Source organism: Schistocerca serialis, chromosome 3 (genome assembly GCF_023864345.2).
Source record: "Schistocerca serialis cubense isolate TAMUIC-IGC-003099 chromosome 3, iqSchSeri2.2, whole genome shotgun sequence".
Taxonomy (NCBI): Eukaryota; Metazoa; Arthropoda; class Insecta; order Orthoptera; family Acrididae; genus Schistocerca; species Schistocerca serialis.
Genome location: NC_064640.1, coordinates 1,069,377,147 through 1,069,404,593, shown reverse-complemented (window position 1 = coordinate 1,069,404,593; position 27,447 = coordinate 1,069,377,147).

Below are 27,447 nucleotides of genomic sequence, written 5' to 3'. Positions count from 1 at the left end.
TACATTGAATATGCTGTGGTGTATCGGAAACTAATACTGGTCACATAGGAAAGGATCAAAGCACAGACTGTAAGAAGAGGCTCTGTTCTTATACATAAGGCGGCATTGTGGCTTTTGTATTTAATTCCGATGCGATCTCCGTGTTTCATCGTCAATGTGACGGTCCAAGGAATACATTGAACCTGCAGTGGTGAATCGGAAAGTAATACTGGTCTCATAGGAAAGGATCAAAGCACAGACCCTATGAAGTCTCAATCTCCTTGCACTTAAGGCGGCATTGTGCCTTTTGTATTTAATTCCGATGTAATTTCAGTGTTTCATCGTCAATGTGTATGTAAAAGGAATATATTGAACCTGCAGTGGTGAATCGGAAACTAATACTGGTCTCATAGGAAAGGTTCAAAGCACAAACTCTAAGAAGTCTTACTCTTCTTGCACTTAAGGCGGCATTGTGCCTTTTGTATTTAATTCCGATGTAATTTCGGTGTATCATCGTCAATGTGAATGTCCAACGAATACATTGAAAGTGCAGTGGTGTATCGGAAACTAATACTGGTCTCACAGGAAAGGATCAAAGCACAGACTGTAAGAAGAGTTTCTATTCTTGTACTTAAGTCGGCATTATGCTTTTTGTATTTAATTCCGACGTAATTTTAGTGTTTCATCGTCAATGTGTATGTAAAAGGAATACATTCAACCTGCAGTGGTGTATCGAAAAGTAGTACTGGTGTCATAGGAAAGGATCAAAGCACAGACTCTAAGAAGTGTCACTCTTCTTGCACTTAAGGCGGCGTTGTGCCTTTTTTATTTAATTCCGATGTAATTTCAGTGTTTCTTCGTCCATGTGAATGTCCAAGGAATACATTGACCCTCCAGTGGTGTATCGGAAACTAATACTGGTCTCATAGGAAAGGATCAAAACACAGACTCTGAGAAGTCTCACTCTTCTTGCACTTAAGGCGGCATTGTGCCTTTTGTATTTAATTCCGACGTAATTTCAGTGTTTCATCGTCAATGTGTATGTAAAAGTAATACATTCAACCTGCAGTGGTGTATCGAAAAGTGGTACTGGTGTCATAGGAAAGGATCAAAGCACAGACTCTAAGAAGTCTCATTCTTCTTGCATTTAAGGCGGCATTGTGCCTTTTGCATTTAATTCCAATGCGATTTCTGTGTTTCATCGTCAATGTGAAGGTCCAAAGAATACATTGAACGTGGAGTGGTGTATCGGAAACTAATACTAATCACATAGGAAAGGATCAAAGCACAGACTCTAAGAAGTCTCACTCTTCTTGCATTTAAGGCGGCATTGTGCCTTTTGTATTTAATTCCGAAGTAATAACAGTGTTTCATCGTCAATGTGAAGGTCCAAGGAATACATTGAACGTGCAGTGCTGTATTGGAAACTAATACTGGTCTCACAGGAAAGGATCAATGCACAGACTCTAAGAAGTCTCACTCTTCTTGCACCTAAGGCGGCATTGTGCCTTTGTATTTAATTCCGATGTAATTTCAGTGCTTCATCGTCTATGTGTATGTAAACGGAATACATTGAACCTGCAGTGGTGTATCGGAAACTAATACTGGCCTCATAGGAAAGGATCAAAGCAAAGACTCTAAGAAGTCTCACTCATCTTGCACTTAAGGCGGCATTGTGCCTTTTGTAATTAATTCCGATGTAATTTCAGTGTTTGATCGTCAATGTGAATGTCCAAGGAATACATTGAACCTGCAGTGGTGTATCGGAAACTAATACTGGTCGCACAGGAAAGGATCAAAGCACCGACTGGAAGAAGAGTCTCTATTCTTGTACTTAAGGCGGCATTGTGCCTTTTGTATTTAATTCCGATGCGATTTCTGTGTTTCATCGCCAATGTGAAGGTCCAAGCAATACATTGACCCTGCAGTGGTGTATCGAAAACTAATACTGGGCTCATAGGAAAGGATCAAAGCACAGACTCTAAGAAGTCTCACTCTTCTAGGATTTAAGGCGGCGTTGTGCCATTTATATTTAATTCCGATGTAATTTCAGTGTTTCATCGTCAATGTGTATTTAAAAGGAATACATTGAACCTGCAGTGGTGTATCGGAAACTAATACTGGTCTCATAGGAAAGGATCAAAGCACAGACTGTACGAAGAGGCTCTGTTCTTATACATAAGGCGGCATTGTGGCTTTTGTATTTAATTCCGATGCGATCTCTGTGTTTCATCGTCAATGTGAAGGTCCAAGGAATACATTGAACCTGCAGTGGTGTATCGGAAACGAATACTGGTCTCACAGGAAAGGATCAAATCACAGACTCTAAGAAGTCTCAATCTTCTTGCACTTAAGGCGGCATTGTGCCATTTGTATTTAATTCCGATATAATTTCAGTGTTTCATCGTCAATGTGTATGTAAACGGAATACATTGAACCTGAAATGGGTTATCGGAAACTAATACTGGTCTCATAGGAAAGAATCAAAGCACAGACTCTAAGAAGTCTCACTCTTCTTGCACTTAAGGCGGCATTGTGCCTTTGTATTTAATTCCGATGTAATTTCAGTGTTTCATCGTCAATGAGAATGTCCACGGAATACATTGAACCTGCAATGGTGTATCGGAAACTAATACTGGTCTCATATGTAAGGATCAAAGCACAGACTCTAAGAAGTCTCACTCTTCTTGCACTTAAGGCAGCATTGTGCCTTTTTTATTTAATTTCGATGTGATTTCAAGGTTTCGTCGTCCATGTGAATGTCCAAGGAATACATTGACCCTGCAGTGGTGTATCGGAAACTAATACTGGTCTCATAGGAAAGGATCAAAGCACAAACTCTAAGAAGTCTCACTCTTCTTGCACTTAAGGCGGCATTGTGCCGTTTGTATTTAATTCCGAAGTAATTTCAGTGTTTCATCGTCAATGTGAATGTCCAAGGAATACATTGAACGTGCAGTGGTGTATCGGAAACTAATACTTGTCTCACAGGAAAGGATAAAAGCTCAGACTGTAAGAAGAGTCTCTATTCTTGTACTTAAGGCAGCATTTTGCCTTTTGTATTTAATTCCGATGTAATTTCAGTGCTTCATCGTCAATGTGTATGTAAAAGGAATACATTGAATATGCTGTGGTGTATCGGAAACTAATACTGGTCACATTGGAAAGGATCAAAGCACAGACTGTAAGAAGAGGCTCTGTTCTTATACATAAGGCGGCATTGTGGCTTTTGTATTTAATTCCGATGCGATCTCCGTGTTTCATCGTCAATGTGACGGTCCAAGGAATACATTGAACCTGCAGTGGTGAATCGGAAAGTAATACTGGTCTCATAGGAAAGGATCAAAGCACAGACCCTATGAAGTCTCAATCTCCTTGCACTTAAGGCGGCATTGTGCCTTTTGTATTTAATTCCGATGTAATTTCAGTGTTTCATCGTCAATGTGTATGTAAAAGGAATATATTGAACCTGCAGTGGTGAATCGGAAACTAATACTGGTCTCATAGGAAAGGTTCAAAGCACAAACTCTAAGGAGTCTTACTCTTCTTGCACTTAAGGCGGCATTGTGCCTTTTGTATTTAATTCCGATGTAATTTCGGTGTATCATCGTCAATGTGAATGTCCTACGAATACATTGAAAGTGCAGTGGTGTATCGGAAACTAATACTGGTCTCACAGGAAAGGATCAAAGCACAGACTGTAAGAAGAGTTTCTATTCTTGTACTTAAGTCGGCATTATGCTTTTTGTATTTAATTCCGATGTAATTTCAGTGTTTCATCGTCAATGTGTATGGAAAAGGAATACATTGAACCTGCAGTGGTGAATCGGAAACTAATACTGGTCTCATCGGAAAGGATCAAAGCACTGACTCTAAGAAGTCTCAATCTTCTAGCACTTAAGGTGGCATTGTGCCTTTTGTATTTAATTCCGATGTAATTTCAGTGTTTCTTCGTCAATGTGAATGTCCAAGGAATACATTGCACCTGCAGTGGTGTATCGGAAACTAATACTGGTCTCTCAGGAAAGGATCAAAGCACCGACTGTAAGAAGAGTCTCTATTCTTGTACATAAAGCGGCATTGTGCCTTTTGTATTTAATTCCGATGCGATTTCTGTGTTTCATCGTCAATGTGAAGGGTCAAGGAATACATTGACCCTGCAGTGGTGAATCGGAAACTAATACTGGTCTCATAGGAAAGGATCAAAGCACAGACTCTAAGAAGTCTCACTCTTCTTGCACTTAAGGCGGCATTGAGCCTTTTGTATTTAATTCCGAAGTAATTTCAGTGTTTCATCGTCATTGGGAATGTCCAAGGAATACATTGGACGTGCAGTGGTGTATCGGAAACTGATACTGGTCTCACAGGAAAGGATCAAATCTCAGACTGTAAGAAGAGTCTCTATTCCTGTACTTAAGGCGGCATTGTGCCTTTTGTATTTAATTCCGATGTAATTTCTGTGTTTCATCGTCGATGTGTATGTAAAAGGAATCCATTGAACCTGCTGTGGTGTATCGGAAACTAATACTGGTCTCATAAGAAAGGATCAAAGCACAGACTCTAAGAAGTCTCACTCATCTTGCTCTTAAGGCGGCATTGTGCCTTTTGTATTTAATTCCGATGTAATTTCAGTGTTTCATCGTCAATGTGAATGTCCGAGGAATACATTGAACCTGCAGTGGTGTATCGGAAACTAATACTGGTCTCACAGGAAAGGATCGGAACACCGACTGTAAGAAGAGTGTCTATTCTAGTACTTAAGGCGGCATTGTGCCTTTTGTATTTAATTGTATGCGATTTCTGTGTTTCATCGTCAATGTGAAGGTCCAAGGATTACATTGACCCTGCAGTGGTGTATCGGAAACTAATACTGGTCTCATAGGAAAGGATCGAATCACAGACTCTAAGAAGTCTCACTCTTCTTGCATTAAAGGCGGAATTGTGCCTTTTGTATCTAATTCTGTGGTAATTTCAGTGTTTCATCGTCAATGTGTATGTAAAAGGAATACATTGAACCTGCAGTGGTGTGTCGGAAACTAATACTGGTCTCATAGGAAAGGATCAAAGCACAGACTGTAAGAGGTCTCACTCTTCCTGCATTTAAGGCAGCATTGTGCCTTTTGTATTTAATCCGAATGTAATTTCGGTGTTACATCGACAATGTGTATGTCAAAGGAATACATTGAACCTGCAGTGGAGTATCGGAAACTAACACTGGTCTCACAGGAAAGGATCAAAGCACAGACTCAATGAAATCTCAATCTTCTTGCACTTAAGGTGGCATTGTGCCTTTTGTATTTAATTCCGATGTAATTTCACTGTTTCATCGTCAAAGTGTATGTAAAAGGAATACATTGAACCTGCAGTGGAGTATCGGAAACTAACACTGGTCTCACAGGAAAGGATCAAAGCACAGACTCTAATAAGTCTCACACTTCTTGCACTTAAGGCGGCATTGTGCCTTTTGAATTTAATTCCGATGTAATTTCAGTGTTTCATCGTCATTATGAATGTCCAAGGAATACATAGAACCAGCAGTGGTGTATCGGAAACGAATACTGGTCTCACAGGAAAGGATCAAAGCACCAACTGTAAGAAGAGTCTCAAATCTTGTTCTTAATTCGGCGTTGTGCCTTCTGTATTTGATTCCGATGCGATTTCTGTGTTTCGTCGTCAATGTCAAGGGCGAAGGAATACATTGAACCTGCAGTGGTGTATCGGAAACTAAGTCTGGTCTCACAGGAAAGGATCAAAGCACTGACTCTAAGAAGTCTCATTCTTCTTCCATTTAAGGCGGCATTGTGCCTTTTGTATTTAATTCCGATGTAATTTCAGTGTTTCATTTCAATGTGTACGTAAAACGAATCCATTGAACCTGCAGTGGTGTATCGGAAACTAATACTGGTCTCATAGGATAGGATCATAGCACAGACTCTAAGGTGTCTTACTCTTCTTGCATTTAAGGCGGCATTGTGCCTTTTGTATTTAATTCCGATGTAATTTCAGTGTTTCATCGTCAATGTGAATGTCCAAGGAATACATTGAACCTGCAGTGGTGTATCGTTAAATAATACTGGTCTCACAGGAAAGGATCAAGGCACCGACTGTAAGATGAGTCTCTATTCTTGTACTTAAGGCGGCTTTGTGCCTTTGGTATTTAATTTCGATGCGATTTCTTTGTTTCATCGTCAATGTGAAGGTCCAAGGAATACATTGAACCTGCAGTCGTGTATCGGAAACTAATACTGGTCTCATAGGAAAGGATCAAAGCACAGGATCTAAGAAGTCTCACACCATTTGCACTTAAGGTGGCATTGTGCCTTTTGTACTTAATTCCGATGTAATTTCAGTGTTACATCGTCAATGTGTATGTAAAAGGAATACATTGCACCTGCAGTGGTTTATCGGGAATTAATACTGGTCTCATAGGAAAGGATCAAAGCACAGACTCTAAGAAGTCTCACTCTTCTTGGACTTAAGGCGGCATTGTGCCTTTTGAATTTAATTCCGAAGTAATTTCAGGGTTCCATCGTCATTGGGAATGTCCAAGGAATACATTGAACGTGCAGTGGTGTATCGGAAACTAATACTGGCCTCATAGGAAAGGATCAAAGCACAGACTCTAAGGTGTCTCACTCTTCTTGCATTTAAGGCGGCATTGCGCCTTTTGTATTTAATTCCGATGTAATTTCAGTGTTTCAGCGTCAATGTGAATGTCCAAGGAATACACTGAACCTGCAGTGGTGTATCGGAAACTAATACTGGTCTCATTGGAAAGAATCAAAGCACAGACTCTAAGAAGTCTCACTCTTCCTGCACTTAAGGTGGGATTGTGCCTTTTGTATTTAATTCCGATGTAATTTCAGTGTTTCAGCGTCAATGTGAATGTCCAAGGAATACACTGAACCTGCAGTGGTGTATCGGAAACTAATACTGGTCTCATTGGAAAGAATCAAAGCACAGACTCTAAGAAGTCTCACTCTTCTTGCATTTAAGGCGGCATTGTGCCTTTTGTATTTAATTCCGATGTAATTTCACTGTTTCATCGTCAATGTGTATGTAAAAGAATACATTGAAAATGCAGTGGGGAATCGGAAACTAATACTGGTCTCATTGGAAAGAGTCAAAGCACAGACTCTAAGAAGTCTCACTCTTCTTGCAATTAAGGCGGCATTGTGCCTTTTGTATTTAATTCCGATGTAATTTCAGTGTTTCATCGTCAATGTGAATGTCCAAGGAATACATAGAACCAGCAGTGGTGTATCTGAAACTAATACTGGTCTCACAGGAAAGGATCAAAGCACCGACTGTAAGTACAGTCTTAATTCTTGTACTTAAAGTGGCGTTGTGCCTTTTGTATTTAATTCCGATGCGATTTCTGTGTTTCATCGTCAATGTGACGGTCCAAGGAATACATTGAACCTGCAGTGTCGTATCGGAAACTAATACTGGTCTCACAGGATAGGATCAAAGCACTGACTCTAAGTAGTCCCACTCTTCTTGCACTTAAGGGGGCATTGTGCATATTGTATTTCATTCCGATGTAATTTCAGTGTTTCATCGTCAATGTGTATGTAAAAGGAATACATTGAACCTGCAGTGGTGTATCGGAAACTAATACTGGTCTCATAGGAAAGGATCAAAGAACAGACTCTAAGAAGTCTCACTCTTCTTGCATTTAGGGCGGCATTGTGCCTTTTGTATTTAATTCCGATGTAATTTCAGTGTTTCATTTCAATGTGTACGTAAAACGAATCCATTGAACCTGCAGTGGTGTATCGGAAACTAATACTGGTCTCATAGGATAGGATCAAAGCACAGACTCTAAGGTGTCTCACTCTTCTTGTATTTAAGGCGGCATTGTGCCTTTTGTATTTAATTCAGATGCGATTTCTGTGTTTCATCGCCAATGTGAAGGTCCAAGGAATACATTGAAACTGCAGAGGAGTATCGGAAACTAACACTGGTCTCACATGAAAGGATCAAAGCACACCCTCTAAGAAGTCTCACTCTTCTTGCACTTAAGACGGCATTGTGCCTTTTGTATTTAATTCCGATGTAATTTCAGTGTTTCATCGTCAATGTGAATGTCCAAGGAATACATAGAACCAGCAGTGGTGAATCGGAAACTAATACTGGTCTCACAGGATAGGATCAAATCACCGACTGTAAGAAGAGTCTCAATTCTTCTACTTAAGGCGGCATTGTGCCTTTTGTATTTAAATCCGATGCGATTTTTGTCTTTCATCGTCAATGTGAAGGTCCACGGAATACATAAAACCAGCAGTGGTGTATCTGAAACTAATACCGGTCTCACAGGAAAGGATCAAAGCACCGACTGTAAGTAGAGTCTTAATTCTTGTACTTAAAGCGGCGTTGTGCAATTTGTGTTTAATTCCGATGCGATTTCTGTGTTTCATCGTCAATGTGAAGGTCCAAGGAATACATGGAACCTGCAGTGGTGTATCGGAAACTAATACTGGTCTCATAGGAAAGGATCAAAGCACAGACTCTAAGAAGTCTTACTCCTTTTGCACTTAAGGTGGCATTGTGCCTTTTGTATTTAAATCCGATGTCATCTCAGTGTTTCATCGTCAATGTGTATGTAAAAGGAATACATTGAACCTGCAGTGGTGTATCGGAAACTAATACTGTACACATTGGAAAGGATCAAAGCACAGACTCTAAGAAGTCTCACTCCTTTTGCACTTAAGGTGGGATTGTGCCTTTTGTATTTAATTCCGATGTAATTTCAGTGTTTCAGCGTCAATGTGAATGTCCAAGGAATACACTGAACCTGCAGTGGTGTATCGGAAACTAATACTGGTCTCATTGGAAAGAATCAAAGCACAGACTCTAAGAAGTCTCACTCTTCTTGCATTTAAGGCGGCATTGTGCCTTTTGTATTTAATTCCGATGTAATTTCACTGATTCATCGTCAATGTGTATGTAAAAGAATACATTGAAAATGCAGTGGTGAATCGGAAACTATTACTGGTCTCATTGGAAAGAGTCAAAGCACAGACTCTAAGAAGTCTCACTCTTCTTGCATTTAAGGCGGCATTGTGCCTTTTGTATTTAATTCCGATGTAATTTCAGTGTTTCATCGTCAATGTGAATGTCCAAGGAATACATAGAACCAGCAGTGGTGTATCTGAAACAAATACTGGTCTCACAGGAAAGGATCAAAGCACCGACAGTAAGTACAGTCTTAATTCTTGTACTTAAAGCGGCGTTGTGCCTTTTGTATTTAATTCCGATGCGATTTCTGTGTTTCATCGTCAATGTGAAGGTCCAAGGAATACATTGAACCTGCAGTGGTGTATCGCAAACTAATACTGGTCTCACAGGAAAGGATCAAAGCACCGACTGTAAGAAGAGTCTCTATTCTTGTTACTTAAGGTGGCTTTGTGTCTTTTGTATTTAATTCCGACGCGATTTCTGTGTATCATCGTTAATGTGAAGGTCCAAGGAATTGATTGTACCTGCAGTGGTGTATCGGAAACTATAACTGGTCTCACAGGAAAGGATGAAGGCACAGACTCTAAGAAGTCTCACTCTTCTTGCACTTAAGGCGGCATTGTGCCTTTTGTATTTAATTCCGATGTAAATTCAGTGTTTCATCGTCAATGTATATGTAAAAGGAATACATTGAACCTGCAGTGGTGAATCGGAAACTAATACTGGTCCCATAGGAAAGAATCAAAACACAGACTCTAAGAAGTCTCACTCTTCATGCATTTAAGGCGGCATTTTGCCTTTTGGAATTTATTCCGATGTAATTTCAGTGTTTCATCGTCAATGTGAATGTCCAAGGAATACATTGAACCTGCAGTGGCGTATCGGAAGCTAATACTGGTCTCACAGGAAAGGATCAGAGCACCGACCGTAAGAAGAGTATCTATTCTTGTACTTAAGGTGGCATTGTGCCTTTCGTATTTAATTCCGACGCGATTTCTGTGTTTCATCGTCAATGTGAAGGTCCAAGGAATACATTGAACCTGCAGTAGTGTATCGGAAACTAATACTCGTCTCTCAGGAAGGGATCAAAGCACAGACTCTATGAAGTCTCACTCTTCTTGCACCTAAGACGGCATTTTGCCTTTTGTATTTAATACCGAATGAATTTCAGTGTTATATCGTCAATGTGTATGTAAAAGGAATACATTGAACCTGCATTGGTGTATCGGTAACTAATACTGGTCTCACAGGAATGGATGAAAGCACAGACTCAAAGAAGTCTCACTCTTCTTGCACTTAAGGCGGCATTGTGCCTTTTGTATTTAATTCCGATGTATTTTCAGTGTATCATCGTCAATGTGTATGTAAAAGGATTACATTGAACCTGCAGTGGTGTATCGGTAACTAATACTGGTCTCACAGGAATGGATGAAAGCACAGACTCAAAGAAGTCTCACTCTTCTTGCACTTAAGGCGGCATTGTGCCTTTTGTTTTTTATTCCGATGTAATTTCAGTGTTTCATCGTCAATGTGTATGTAAAAGGAATACATTGAACCTGCAGTGGTGTATCGGAATCTAATACTGGTCTCATAGGAAAGGATCAAAGCACAGCCTATAACAAGTCTCACTCCTTTTGCACTTAAGGTGGCATTGTACATTTTGTATTTAATTGCGATGTAATTTCAGTGTTTCATCGTCAATGTGTATGTAAAAGGAATACATTGAACCTGCAGTGGTGTATCGGAAACTGATACTGGTCTCACACGAAAGGATCAAAGCACAGACTTTAAGATGGCTCACTCTTCTTGCATTTAAGGCGGCATTGTGCTTTTGTATTTAATTCCGATGTAATTTCAGTGTTTCGTCGTCAATGTGAATATCCAAGGAATACATTGAAACTGCAGTGGTGTATCGTTAAGTAATACTGGCCTCACAGGAAAGGATCAAAATAAAGACTCTAAGAAGTCTCACTCTTCTTGCACTTAACGCGGCATTGTGCCTTTTGTATTTAATTCCGATGTAATTTCAGTGTTCCTTCGTCAATGTGTTTGAAAATGGATAATATTGAACCTGCAGTGGTGTATCGGAAACTAATACTGGTCTCACAGGAAAGGATCAAAGTACAGACTCTAAAAAGTCTCACTATTCTGGCACATAAGGCGGCATTGTGCCTTTTGTATTTAATTCCGAAGTAATTTTAGTGTTTCATCGTCATTGGGAATGTCCAAGGAATACATTGTACGTGCAGTGGCGTATCGGAAACTAATACTGGTCGCCCAGGAAAGAATCAAAGCTCAGACTGTAAGAAGAGTCTCTATTCTTGTACTTAAGGCGGCATTGTGCCTTTTCTATTTAATTCCGATGTAATTTCTGTGTTTCATCGTCAATGTGTATGTAAAAGGAATACATTGAACCTGCTGTGGCGTATCGGAAACTAATACTGGTCTCATAGGTAAGGATCATAGCACACACTCTAAGAAGTCTCACTCTTCTTGCACTTAAGGCGGCATTGTGCCTTTTGTAATCAATTCCGAAGTAATTTCAGTGTTTCATCGTCATTGGGAATGTCCAAGGAATACATTAAACGTGCAGTGGTGTATCGGAAACTAATACTGGTCTCACAGGAAGGGATCAAAACACCGAATGTAAGAAGAGTCTCTATTCTAGTACTTAAGGCGGCATTGTGACTTTTGTATTTAATTGCGATGCGATTTCCGTGTTTCATCGTCAATGTGAATATCCAAGGAATACATTGACCCTGCAGTGGTGTATCGGAAACTAATACTGGTCTGATAGGAGAGGATCAAAGCACAGACTCTAAGATGTCTCACTCTTCTTGTATTTAAGGCGGTATTGAGCCTTTTGTATTTAATTCCGATGTAATTTCAGTGTTTCATCGTCAATGTGTATGTAAGAGGAATTCATTGAATATGCAGTGGTGAATCGGAAACTAATACTGGTCTCATTGGAAAGAATCAAAGCACAGACTCTAAGAAGTCTCACTCTTCTGGCAATTAAGGCGGCATTGTGCCTTTTGTATTTAATTCCGATGTAATTTCAGTGTTTCATCGTCAATGTGAATGTCCAAGGAATACATAGAACCAGCAGTGGTGTATCTGAAACTAATACTGGTCTCACAGGAAAGGATCAAAGCACCGACTGTAAGTACAGTCTTAATTCTTGTACTTAAAGCGGCGTTGTGCCTTTTGTATTTAATTCCGATGCGATTTCTGTGTATCATCGTTATGGTGTAGGTCCTAGGAATTGATTGTACCTGCAGTGGTGTATCGGAAACTATAACTGGTCTCACAGGAAAGGATGAAAGCACAGACTCTAAGAAGTCTCACTCTTCTTGCACTTAATGCGGCATTGTGCCTTTTGTATTTAATTCCGATGTAATTTCAGTGATACATCGTCAATGTGTAAGTAAAAGGAATACATTGAACTTGCAGTGGTGTATCGGAAACTAATACTGGTCTCATAGGAAAGAATCAAAACACAGACTCTAAGAAGTCTCACTCTTCATGCATTTAAGGCGGCATTTTGCCTTTTGTATTTTATTCCGATGTAATTTCGGTGTTTCATCGTCAATGTGAAGGTCCAAGGAATACATTGAACCTGCAGTGGTGTATCGGAAACTAATACTCGTCTCTCAGGAAGGGATCAAAGCACAGACTCTATGAAGTCTCACTCTTCTTGCACCTAAGACGGCATTTTGCTTTTGTATTTAATTCCGAATCAATTTCAGTGTTATATCGTCAATGTGTATGTAAAAGGAATACATTGAACCTGCAGTGGTGTATCGGTAACTAATACTGGTCTCACAGGAATGGATGAAAGCCTAGACTCAAAGAAGTCTCACTCTTCTTGCACTTAAGGCGGCATTGTGCCTTTTGTATTTAATTCCTATGTAATTTCAGTGTTTCATCGTCAATGTGTTTGAAAATGGATTATATTGAACCTGCAGTGGTGTATCGGAAACTAATACTGGTCTCACAGGAAAGGATCAAAGCACAGACTCTAAAAAGTCTCACTCTTCTGGCACATAAGGCGGCATTGTACCTTTTGTATTTAATTCCGAGGTAATTTTAGTGTTTCATCGTCATTGGGAATGTCCAAGGAATACATTGTACGTGCAATGGTGAATCGGAAACTAATACTGGTCGCACAGGAAAGGATCAAAGCTCAGACTGTAAGAAGAGTCTCTATTCTTGTACTTAAGGCGGCATTGTGCCTTTTCTATTTAATTCCGATGTAATTTCTGTGTTTCATCGTCAATGTGTATGTAAAAGGAATACATTGAACCTGCTGTGGCGTATCGTAAACTAATACTGGTCTCATAGGTAAGGATCATAGCACAGACTCTAAGAAGTCTCACTCTTCTTGCACTTAAGGCAGCATTGTGCCTTTTGTAATCAATTCCGAAGTTATTTCAGTGTTTCATCGTCATTGGGAATGTCCAAGGAATACATTAAACGTGCAGTGGTGTATCGGAAACTAATACTGGTCTCACAGGAAAGGATCACAACACCGAATGTAAGAAGAGTCTCTATTCTAGTACTTAAGGCGGCATTGTGACTTTTGTATTTAATTGCGATGCGATTTCTGTGTTTCATCGTCAATGTGAATTTCCAAGGAATACATTGACCCTGCAGTGGTGTATCGGAAACTAATACTGGTCTGATAGGAGAGGATCAAAGCACAGACTCTAAGATGTCTCACTCTTCTTGCATTTAAGGCGGTATTGAGCCTTTTGTATTAAATTCCGATATAATTTCAGTGTTTCATCGTCAATGTGTATGTAAGAGGAATACATTGAACCGGCAGTGGTGTATCGTAAACTAATACTGGTCTTATAGGAAAGGAACAAAGCAGAGACTCTAAGAAGTCTCACTCTTCTTGCACTTAAGGCGGCATTGTGCATTTTGTATTTAATTCCAATGTAATTTCAGTGTTTTATCGTCAATGTATATTTAAAAGGAATACATTGAACCTACCGTGGTGTATCGGAAGCAATACTGTTGTCATAGGAAAGGCTCAAAGCACAGACACAAAGAAGTCTCACTCTTCTTGCATTTAAGGCGGCATTGTGCCTTTTGTATTTAATTCCGATGTAATTTCAGTGTATCATCGTCAATATGTATGTAAAAAGGATACATTGAACCAGCAGTGGTGTATCGGAAACTTATACTGGACTCACAGGAAAGGATCTGAGCACCGACTGTAAGAAGAGTCTCTATTCTTGTACTTAAGGCGGCGTTGTGCCTTTTGTATTTAATCCCAATGCGTTTTCTGTGTTTCATCGTCAATGTGAAGGTCCAAGCAATACATTGAACCTGAAGTGGTGTATCGGAAGCTAAAACTGGTCTCACAGGAAAGGATCAAAGCACAGACTCAATGAAGTCTCAATCTTCTTGCACTTAAGGCGGCATTGTGCCTTTTGTATTTAATTCCGATGTAATTTCTGTGTTTCATCGTCAATGTGTATGTAAGAGGAATACATTGAACCTGCAGTGTAGTATCGGAAACTAACACTGGTCTCACAGGAAAGGATCAAAGCACAGACTCTAAGAAGTCTCACTCTTCTAGCCCTTAAGGCGGCATTGTACCTTTTGTATTTAATTCCGATGTAATTTCAGTGTTACATCGTCCTTTTGAATGTCCAAGGAAAACATAGATCTAACAGTGGTGTATCGGAAACGAATACTGGTCTCACAGGAAAGGATCAAAGCACCGACTGCAAGAAGAGTCTCAATTCTTGTACTTAAGGTGGCGTTGTGCCTTTTGTATTTAATTATGATGCGATATCTGTGTTTCATCGTCAATGTGAAGGTCCAAGGAATACATTGAACCTGCAGTGGTGTATCGGAAACTAAGTCTGGTCTCACAGGAAAGCATCAAAGCACTGACTCTAAGAAGTCTCACTCTTCTTGCACTTAAGGCGGCATTATGCCTTTTGTATTTAATTCCGATGTAATTTCAGTGTTTCATCTTCAATGTGTATGTAAAAGGAATACATTGAACCAGCAGTGGTGTATCGGAACCTAAAACTGGTCTCATAGGAAAGGATCAAAGCACAGACTCTACGAAGTCTCACTCTTCTTGCATTTAAGGCGGCATTGTGCCTTTTGTATTTAATTCCGATGTAATTTCAGTGTTTCATCGTCAATGTGAATGTCCAAGGAATACATTGAACCTGCAGTGGTGTATCGGAAACTAATACTGGTCTCACAGGAAAGGATCAAAGCACCGACTGTAAGAAGAGTCTCTATTCTTGTACTTAAGGCGGCATTGTGCCTTTTCTATTTAATTCCGATGTAATTACTGTGTTTCATCGTCAATGTGTATGTAAAAGGAATACATTGAACCTGCTGTGGCGTATCGGAAACTAATACTGGTCTCATAGGTAAGGATCATAGCACACACTCTAAGAAGTCTCACTCTTCTTGCACTTAAGGCGGCATTGTGCCTTTTGTATTTAATTCCGAAGTAATTTTAGTGTTTCATCGTCATTGGGAATGTCCAAGGAATACATTGTACGTGCAGTGGCGTATCGGAAACTAATACTGGTCGCACAGGAAAGAATCAAAGCTCAGACTGTAAGAAGAGTCTCTATTCTTGTACTTAAGGCGGCATTGTGCCTTTTCTAATTAATTCCGATGTAATTTCTGTGTTTCATCGTCAATGTGTATGTAAAAGGAATACATTGAACCTTCTGTGGCGTATCGGAAACTAATACTGGTCTCATAGGTAAGGATCATAGCACACACTCTAAGAAGTCTCACTCTTCTTGCACTTAAGGCGGCATTGTGCCTTTTGTAATCAATTCCGAAGTAAGTTCAGTGTTTCATCGTCATTGGGAATGTCCAAGGAATACATTAAATGTGCAGTGGTGTATCGGAAACTAATACTGGTCTCACAGGAAGGGATCAAAGCACCGAATGTAAGAAGAGTCTCTATTCTAGTACTTAAGGCGGCATTGTGACTTTTGTATTTAATTGCGATGTGATTTCCGTGTTTCATCGTCAATGTGAATATCCAAGGAATACATTGACCCTGCAGTGGTGTATCGGAAACTAATACTGGTCTGATAGGAGAGGATCAAAGCACAGACTCTAAGATGTCTCACTCTTCTTGTATTTAAGGCGGTATTGAGCCTTTTGTATTTAATTCCGATGTAATTTCAGTGTTTCATCGTCAATGTGTATGTAAGAGGAATACATTGAATAAGCAGTGGTGAATCGGAAACTAATACTGGTCTCATTGGAAAGAATCAAAGCACAGACTCTAAGAAGTCTCACTCTTCTGGCAATTAAGGCGGCATTGTGCCTTTTGTATTTAATTCCGATGTAATTTCAGTGTTTCATCGTCAATGTGAATGTCCAAGGAATACATAGAACCAGCAGTGGTGTATCTGAAACTAATACTGGTCTCACAGGAAAGGATCAAAGCACCGACTGTAAGTACAGTCTTAATTCTTGTACTTAAAGCGGCGTTGTGCCTTTTGTATTTAATTCCGATGCGATTTCTGTGTATCATCGTTATGGTGAAGGTCCAAGGAATTGATTGTACCTGCAGTGGTGTATCGGAAACTATAACTGGCCTCACAGGAAAGGATGAAAGCACAGACTCTAAGAAGTCTCACTCTTCTTGCACTTAATGCGGCATTGTGCCTTTTGTATTTAATTCCGATGTAATTTCAGTGATACATCGTCAATGTGTAAGTAAAAGGAATACATTGAACTTGCAGTGGTGTATCGGAAACTAATACTGGTCTCATAGGAAAGAATCAAAACACAGACTCTAAGAAGTCTCACTCTTCATGCATTTAGGGCGGCATTTTGCCTTTTGTATTTTATTCCGATGTAATTTCAGTGTTTCATCGTTAATGTGAATGTCCAAGGAATACATTGAACCTGCAGTGGCGTATCGGAAGCTAATACTGGTCTCACAGGAAAGGATCAGAGCACCGACTGTAAGAAGAGACTCTATTCTTGTACTTAAGGTGGCATTGTGCCTTTCGTATTTAATTCCGACGCGATTTCTGTGTTTCATCGTCAATGTGAAGGTCCAAGGAATACATTGCCCCTGCAGTGGTGTATCGGAAACTAATACTCGTCTCTCAGGAAGGGATCAAAGCACAGACTCTATGAAGTCTCACTCTTCTTGCACCTAAGACGGCATTTTGCTTTTGTATTTAATTCCGAATCAATTTCAGTGTTATATCGTCAATGTGTATGTAAAAGGAATACATTGAACCTGCAGTGGTGTATCGGTAACTAATACTGGTCTCACAGGAATGGATGAAAGCCTAGACTCAAAGAAGTCTCACTCTTCTTGCACTTAAGGCGGCATTGTGCCTTTTGTATTTAAATCCGATGTAATTTCAGTGTATCATCGTCAATGTGTATGTAAAAGGATTACATTGAACCTGCGGTGGTGTATCGGAAACTAATATTGGTCTCATAGGAAACGATCAAAGCACAGACTCTTAGAAGTCTCACTCCTTTTGTACTTAAGGTGGCATTGTGCCTTTTGTATGTAATTCCGATGTAATTTCAGTGTTTCATCGTCAATGTGTATGTAAAAGGAATACATTGAACCTGCAGTATTGTATCGGAAACTAATACTGGTCTCATAGGAAAGGATCAAAGCACAGCCTATAACAAGTCTCACTCCTTTTGCACTTAAGGTGGCATTGTGCATTTTGTATTTAATTGCGATGTAATTTCAGTGTTTCATCGTCAATGTGTATGTAAAAGGAATACATTAAACCTGCGGTGGTGTATCGGAAACTGATACTGGTCTCACACGAAAGGATCAAAGCGAAGACTTTAAGAAGGCTCACTCTTCTTGCATTTAAGGCGGCATTGTGCCTTTTGTATTTAATTCCGATGTAATATAAGTGTTTCATCGCCAATGTGTATGTAAAAGGAATACATTGAACCTGCAGTGGTGTATCGGAAAGTAATACTGGCCTCACAGAAAGGATCAAAATAAAGACTCTAAGAAGTCTCACTCTTCTTGCACTTAAGGCGGCATTGTGCCTTTTGTATTTAATTCCGATGCAATTTCAGTGTTTCATCGTCAATGTGTTTGAAAATGGATTATATTGAACCTGCAGTGGTGTATCGGAAACTAATACTGGTCTCACAGGAAAGGATCAAAGCACAGACTCTAAAAAGTCTCACTCTTCTGGCACATAAGGCGGCATTGTACCTTTTGTATTTAATTCCGAGGTAATTTTAGTGTTTCATCGTCATTGGGAATGTCCAAGGAATACATTGTACGTGCAGTGGTGTATCGGAAACTAATACTGGTCGCACAGGAAAGGATCAAAGCTCAGACTGTAAGAAGAGTCTCTATTCTTGTACTTAAGGCGGCATTGTGCCTTTTCTATTTAATTCCGATGTAATTTCTGTGTTTCATCGTCAATGTGTATGTAAAAGGAATACATTGAACCTGCTGTGGCGTATCGTAAACTAATACTGGTCTCATAGGTAAGGATCATAGCACAGACTCTAAGAAGTCTCACTCTTCTTGCACTTAAGGCGGCATTGTGCCTTTTGTAATCAATTCCGAAGTTATTTCAGTGTTTCATCGTCATTGGGAATGTCCAAGGAATACATTAAACGTGCAGTGGTGTATCGGAAACTAATACTGGTCTCACAGGAAAGGATCACAACACCGAATGTAAGAAGAGTCTCTATTCTAGTACTTAAGGCGGTATTGTGACTTTTGTATTTAATTGCGATGCGATTTCTGTGTTTCATCGTCAATGTGAATTTCCAAGGAATACATTGACCCTGCAGTGGTGTATCGGAAACTAATACTGGTCTGATAGGAGAGGATCAAAGCACAGACTCTAAGATGTCTCACTCTTCTTGCATTTAAGGCGGTATTGAGCCTTTTGTATTAAATTCCGATATAATTTCAGTGTTTCATCGTCAATGTGTATGTAAGAGGAATACATTGAACCGGCAGTGGTGTATCGTAAACTAATACTGGTCTTATAGGAAAGGAACAAAGCAGAGACTCTAAGAAGTCTCACTCTTCTTGCATTTAAGGCGGCATTGTGCATTTTGTATTTAATTCCAATGTAATTTCAGTGTTTTATCGTCAATGTATATTTAAAAGGAATACATTGAACCTACAGTGGTGTATCGGAAGCAATACTGGTGTCATAGGAAAGGTTCAAAGCACAGACACAAAGAAGTCTCACTCTTCTTGCATTTAAGGCGGCATTGTGCCTTTTGTATTTAATTCCGATGTAATTTCAGTGTATCATCGTCAATATGTATGTAAAAAGGATACATTGAACCAGCAGTGGTGTATCGGAAACTTATACTGGACTCACAGGAAAGGATCTGAGCACCGACTGTAAGAAGAGTCTCTATTCTTGTACTTAAGGCGGCGTTGTGCCTTTTGTATTTAATCCCAATGCGTTTTCTGTGTTTCATCGTCAATGTGAAGGTCCAAGCAATACATTGAACCTGAAGTGGTGTATCGGAAGCTAAAACTGGTCTCACAGGAAAGGATCAAAGCACAGACTCAATGAAGTCTCAATCTTCTTGCACTTAAGGCGGCATTGTGCCTTTTGTATTTAATTCCGATGTAATTTCTGTGTTTCATCGTCAATGTGTATGTAAGAGGAATACATTGAACCTGCAGTGTAGTATCGGAAACTAACACTGGTCTCACAGGAAAGGATCAAAGCACAGACTCAAAGAAGTCTCACTCTTCTAGCCCTTAAGGCGGCATTGTACCTTTTGTATTTAATTCCGATGTAATTTCAGTGTTACATCGTCATTTTGAATGTCCAAGGAATACATAGATCTAACAGTGGTGTATCGGAAACGAATACTGGTCTCACAGGAAAGGATCAAAGCACCGACTGCAAGAAGAGTCTCAATTCTTGTACTTAAGGTGGCGTTGTGCCTTTTGTATTTAATTATGATGCGATATCTGTGTTTCATCGTCAATGTGAAGGTCCAAGGAATACATTGAACCTGCAGTGGTGTATCGGAAACTAAGTCTGGTCTCACAGGAAAGCATCAAAGCACTGACTCTAAGAAGTCTCACTCTTCTTGCACTTAAGGCGGCATTATGCCTTTTGTATTTAATTCCGATGTAATTTCAGTGTTTCATCTTCAATGTGTATGTAAAAGGAATACATTGAACCAGCAGTGGTGTATCGGAACCTAAAACTGGTCTCATAGGAAAGGATCAAAGCAGAGACTCTACGAAGTCTCACTCTTCTTGCATTTAAGGCGGCATTGTGCCTTTTGTATTTAATTCCGATGTAATTTCAGTGTTTCATTGTCAATGAGAATGTCCAAGGAATACATTGAACCTGCAGTGGTGTATCGGAAACTAATACTGGTCTCACAGGGAAGGATCAAAGCACCGACTGTAAGAAGAGTCTCTATTCTTGTACTTAAGGCGGCATTCTGCATTTTGTATTTAATTCCGATGCGATTTCAGCATTTCATCGTCAATGTGAAGGTCCAAGGAATACATTGAACCTGCAGTGGTGTTTCGGAAACTGATACTGGTCTCACAGGGAATGCCCAAAGCACCGACTGTAAGAAGAGTCTTTATTCTTGTACTTAAGGCGGCATTGTGCCTTTGGTATTTAATTCCGATGCCATTTCTGTGTTTCATCGTCAATGTGAAAGTCCAAGGAATACATTGAACCTGCAGTGGAGTATCGGGATCTAACACTGGTCTCACAGGAAAGGATCAAAGCACAGACTCTAAGAAGTCTCTCTCTTCTTGCACTTAAGGCGGCATTGTGACTTTTGTATTTAATTCCGATGTAATTTCAGTGTTTCATCGTCAATGTGAATGTCCAAGGAATACATAGATTCCGCAGTGGTGTATCGGAAACTAATACTGGTCTCACAGGAAAGGATGAAAGCACCAACTGTAAGAAGAGCCTCAATTCTTGTACTTAAGGCGGCGTTGTGCCTTTTGTATTTAATTCCGATGCGATTTCTGTGTTTCATCGTCAATGTGAAGGGCCAAGGAATACCTTGAACCTGCAGTGGTATATCGGAAACTAATACTGGTCTCACAGGGAATGTTCAAAGCAGCGACTGTAAAAAGAGTCTTTATTCTTGGACTTAAGGCGGCATTGTGCCTTTTGTATTTAATTCCGATGCGATTTCTGTGTTTCATCGCCAATGTGTAGGTCCAAGGAATACATTGAAATTGCAGTGAAGTATCGGAAACTAACACTGGTCTCACAGGAAAGGGTCAAAGCACAGACTCTAAGAAGTCTCACTCTTCTTGCACTTAAGGCGGCATTGTGCCTTTTGTACTTAATTCTGATGTAATTTAAGTGTTTCATCGTCAATGTGTATGTAAAAGGAATACAATGAACCTGCAGTGGTGTATCGGAAACCAATACTGGTTTCATAGGAAAGGATCAAAGTACAGACTCTAAGAAGTCTCACTCCTTTTGCACTTAAGGTGGCATTATGCCTATTGTACTTAATTCCGATGTAATTTAAGTGTTTCATCATCAATGTGTATGTAAAAGGAATACATGGAACCTGCAGTGGTGTATCGGAAACTAATACTGGTCTCATAGGAAAGCATCAAAGCACAGACTGGAAGAAGTCTCTCACCTTTTGCACTTACGGTGGCATTGTGCCTTTTGTATTTAATTCAGATGTAATTTCAGTGTTTCATCGTCAATGTGTGTGTAGAAGGAATACATTGAACCTGCAGTGGTGTATCGGAAACGAATACTGGTCTCACAGGAAAGGATCAAAGCACCGACTGTAAGAAGGGTCTCTATTCTTGTACTTAAGGTGGCATTGTGTCTTTTGTATTTAATTCCGACGCGATTTCTGTGTTTCATCGTTAATGTGAAGGTCCAAGGAATACATGGAACCTGCAGTGGTGTATCGGAAACTATAACTGGACTCACAGGAAAGGATCAAAGCACAGACTCTAAGAAGTCTTACTCTTCTCGCACTTAAGGCGGCATTGTGCCTTTTGTATTTAATTCCGATGTAATTTCAGTGTTTCATCGTCAATGTGTAATTAAAAGGAATACCTTGAACCAGCAGTGGTGTATCGGAAACTAATACTGGTCTTATAGGAAAGATCAAAGCACAGACTCTAAGAAGTCTCACTCCTTTTGCACGTAAGGTGGCATTGTGCCTTTTGTATTTAATACCGATGTAATTTCAGTGTTTCATCGTCAATGTGTATGTAAAAGGAATACATTGATCCTGCAGTGGTGTATCGAAACTAATACTGGTCTCATAGGAAAGTATGAAAACACAGACTCTAAGAAGTCTCACTCTTCTTGCATTTAAGTCGGCATTTTGCCTTTTCTATTTAATTCCGATGTAATTTCAGTGTTTCGTCGTCAATGTGAATGTCCAAGGAATACAATGAACTTGCAGTGGTGTATCGGAAACTAATACTGGTCTCACAGGAAAGGATCAAAGCACCGACTGTAAGAAGAGTCTATATTCTAGTACTTAAAGCGGCATTGTGCCTTTTGAATTTAATTCCGATGCGATTTCTGTGTTTTGTCGTCAATTGGAAGGTCCAAGGAATACATTCAACCTGCAGTGGTGTATCGGAAAGTAATACTGGTCTCACAGGAAAGGATCAAAGCACACACTCTAAGAAGTCTCACTCTTCTTTCACTTAAGGCGACATTGAGCCTTTTGTATTTAATTCCGATGTAATTTCAGTGTTTCATCATCAATGTATATGTAAAAGGAATACATTGAACCTGCAGTGGTGTATCGAAAACTAATATAGATCTCATAGGAAAGAATCAAAGCACAGACTCTAAGAAGTCTCACTCTTCTTGCATTTAAGGCGGCATTTTGCCTTTTGTATTTAATTCCGATGTAATTTCAGTGTTTCATCGCCAATGTGAATGTCCAAGGAATACATTGAACTTCTAGTGGCGCATCGGAAGCTAATACAGGTCTCACAGGAAAGGATCAAAGCACCGACTGTAAGAAGAGTATCTATTCTTGTACTTAAGGCGGCATTGTGCCTTTTGTATTTAATTCCGATGCGATTTTTGCGTTTTGTCGTCAATGGGAAGGTCCAAGGAATACATTCAACCTGCAGTGGTGTATCGTAAAATAATACTGGTCTCACAGGAAAGGATCAAAGCACACACTCTAAGAAGTCTCACTCTTCTTTCACTTAAGGCGACGTTGAGCCTTTTGTTTTTAATTCCGATGTAAGTTCAGTGTTTCATCATCAATGTGTATGTAAAAGGAATACATTGAACCTGCAGTGGTGTATCGGAAACTAATACTGGTCTCTCAGGAAGGGATCAAAGCACAGACTCTAAGAAGTCTCACTCTTCTTGCACTTAAGACGGCATTTTGCCTTTTGTATTTAATTCCGATGCAATTTCAGTGTTTCATCGTCAATGTGTATGTAAAACGAATACATTAAACCTGCAGTGTTGTATCGGAAACTAATACTGGTCTCATAGGATAGGATCAAAGCACAGACTATAAGAGGTCTCACTCCTTTTGCTCTTAAGGTGGCATTGTGCATTTTATATTTAATTCCAATGTAATTGCAGTGTTTCATCGTCAATGTGAATATCCAAGGAATACATAGAACCTGCAGTGGTGTATCGGAAACTAATACTGGTCTCACAGGAAGGGATCAAAGCACCGACTGTAAGTAGAGTCTCTATTCTTGTACTTAAGGCGGCATTGTGGCTTTTATATTTAATTCCGACGCGATTTCTGTGTTTCGTCGTTAATGTGAAGGTCCAAGGAATACATTGAATCTGCAGTGGTTAATCGGAACCGAATACTGGTCTCACAGGAAAGGATCAAATCACAGACTCTGAGAAGTCTCTCTCTTCTTGCACTTAAGGCGGCATTGTGCCTTTTGTATTTAATTCCGATGTAATTTCAGTGTTTCATCGTCAATGTGTATGTAAATGGAATACATTGAACCTGCAGTGGTGTATCGGAAACTAATACTGGTCTCATAGGAAAGGATCAAAGCACAGACTTTACGAAGTCTCACTCTTCTTGCATTTAAGGCGGCATTGTGCCTTTTGTATTTAATTCCGATGTAATTTCAGTGTTTCATCGTCAATGTGTATGTAAAAGGAATACATTGAACCTGCAGTGGTGTATCAGAAACGAATACTGGTCTCACAGGAAAGGATCAAATCACAGACTCTCAGAAGTCTCACTGTTCTTGCATTTAAGGCGGCATTGTGCATTTTGTATTTAATTCCAATGTAATTTCAGTGTTTTATCGTCAATGTGTATGTAAAAGGAATACATTGAACATACAGTGGTGTATCGGAAACTATACTGGTGTCATAGGAATGGCTCAAAGCACAGACTCAAAAGAAGTCTCCCTCTTCTTGCATTTAAGGCGGCATTGTGCCTTTTGTATTTAAATCCGATGTAATTTCAGTGTATCATCGTCAATATGTATGTAAAAGGGATACATTGAACCTGCAGTGGTGTATCGGAAACTAATACTGGACTCACAGGAAAGGATCAGAGCACCGACTGTAAGAAGAGTCTCTATTATTGTACTTAAGGCGGCGTTGTGCCTTTTGTATTTAATCCCGATGCGTTTTCTGTGTTTCATCGTCAATGTGAAGGTCCAAGCAATACTTTGAACCTGAAGTGGTGTCTCGGAAACTAAAACTGGTCTCACAGGAAAGGATCAAAGCACAGACTCAATGAAGTCTCAATCTTCTTGCCCTTAAGGCGGCATTGTGCCTTTTGTATTTAATTCCGAGGTAATTTCAGTGTTTCATCGTCAATGTGTATGTAAAAGAAAGACATTGAACCTGTAGTTTAGTATCGGAAACTAACACTGGTCTCACAGGAAAGGATCAAAGCACAGACTCTAAGAAGTCTCACTCTTCTTGCCCTTATGGCGGCATTGTGCCTTTTGTATTTAATTCCGATGTAATTTCAGTGTTACATCGTCATTGTGAATGTCCAAGGAATACATAGAACTAACAGTGGTGTATCGGAAACGAATACTGGTCTCACAGGAAAGGATCAAAGCACCGACTGTAAGAAGAGTCTCAATTCTTGTACTTAAGGTGGCGATGTACCTTTTGTATTTAAGTATGATGCGATATCTGTGTTTCATCGTCAATGTGAAGGTCCAAGGAATACATTGAACCTGCAGTGGTGTATCGGAAACTAAGTCTGGTCTCACAGGAGAGCATCAAAGCACTGACTTTAAGAAGTCTCACTCTTCTTGCACTTAAGGCGGCATTATGCCTTTTGTATTTAATTCCGATGTAATTTCAGTGTTTCATCTTCAATGTGTATGTAAAAGGAATACATTGAACCTGCAGTGGTGTATCGGAACCTAATACTGGTCACATAGGAAAGGATCAAAGCACCGACTGTAAGAAGAGTCTATATTCTAGTACTTAAAGCGGCATTGTGCCTTTTGTATTTAATTCCGATGCGATTTCTGTGTTTTGTCGTCAATGGGAAGGTCTAAGGAATACATTCAACCTGCAGTGGTGTATCGGAAAATAATACTGGTCTCCCAGGAAAGGATCAAAACACACACTCTAAGAAGTCTCACTCTTCTTTCACTTAAGGCGACAATGAGCCTTTTGTATTTAATTCCGATGTAATTTCAGTGTTTCATCATCAATGTAAATGTAAAAGGAATACATTGAACCTGCAGTGGTGTATCGGAAACTAATACAGGTCTCACAGAAAAAGGATCAAAGCACCGACTGTAAGAAGAGTATCTATTCTTGTACTTAAGGCGGCATTGTGCCTTTTGTATTTAATTCCGATGCGATTTTTGTGTTTTGTCGTCAATGGGAAGGTCCAAGGAATACATTCAACCTGCAGTGGTGTATCGGAAAATAATACTGGCCTCACAGGAAAGGATCAAAGCACACACTCTAAGAAGTCTCACTCTTCATTCACTTCAGGCGACATTGAGCCCTTTGTATTTAATTCCGATGTAATTTCAGTGATTCATCATCAATGTGTATGTAAAAGGAATACATTGAACCTGCAGTGGTGTATCGGAAACTAATACTGGTCTCTCAGGAAGAGATCAAAGCACAGACTCTAAGAAGTCTCACTCTTCTTGCACTTAAGACGGCATTTTGCCTTTTGTATTTAATTCCGATGCAATTTCAGTGTTTCATCGTCAATGTGAATGTAAAACGAATACATTGAACCTGCAGTGTTGTATGGGAAACTAATACTCGTCTCATAGGATAGGATCAAAGCACAGACTATAAGAAGTCTCACTCCTTTTGCTCTTAAGGTGTCATTGTGCATTTTATATTTAATTCCAATGTAATTGCAGTGTTTCATCGTCAATGTGAATATCCAAGGAATACATAGAACCTGCAGTGGTGTATCGGAAACTAATACTGGTCTCACAGGAAGGGATCAAAGCACCGACTGTAAGTAGAGTCTCTATTCTTGTACTTAAGGCGGCATTGTGGCTTTTATATTTAATTCCGACGCGATTTCTGTGTTTCGTCGTTAATGTGAAGGTCCAAGGAATACATTGAATCTGCAGTGGTTAATCGGAACCGAATACTGGTCTCACAGGAAAGGATCAAATCACAGACTCTGAGAAGTCTCTCTCTTCTTGCACTTAAGGCGGCATTGGGCCTTTTGTATTTAATTCCGATGTAATTTCAGTGTTTCATCGTCAATGTGTATGTAAATGGAATACATTGAACCTGCAGTGGTGTATCGGAAACTAATACTAGTCTCATAGGAAAGGATCAAAGCACAGACTTTACGAAGTCTCACTCTTCTTGCATTTAAGGCGGCATTGTGCCTTTTGTATTTAATTCCGATGTAATTTCAGTGTTTCATCGTCAATGTGTATGTAAAAGGAATACATTGAACCTGCAGTGGTGTATCAGAAACGAATACTGGTCTCACAGGAAAGGATCAAATCACAGACTCTCAGAAGTCTCACTGTTCTTGCACTTAAGGCGGCATTGTGCCTTTTGTAATTAATACCGATGTAATTTCCGTCATTCATCGTCAATGTGTATGTAAAAGGAATACATTGAACCTGCAGTGGTGTGCCGGAAACTAATACTGTTCTCATAGGAAAGGACCAAAGCACAGACTCTAAGAAGTCTCACTCTTCTTGCATTTAAGGCGGCATTGTGCCTTTTGTATTTAATTCCAATGTAGTTTCAGTGTTTTATCGTCAATGTGTATGTAAAAGGAATACATTGAACCTACAGTGGTGTATCGGAAACTATACTGGTGTCATAGGAAAGGCTCAAAGCACAGACTCAAAGAAGTCTCACTCTTCTTGCATTTAAGGCGGCATTGTGCCTTTTGTATTTAATTCCGATGTAATTTCAGTGTATCATCGTCAATATGTATGTAAAAGGGATACATTGAACCTGCAGTGGTGTATCGGAAACTAATACTGGACTCACCGGAAAGGATCAGAGCACCGACTGTAAGATGAGTCTCTATTCTTGTACTTAAGGTGGCGTTGTGCCT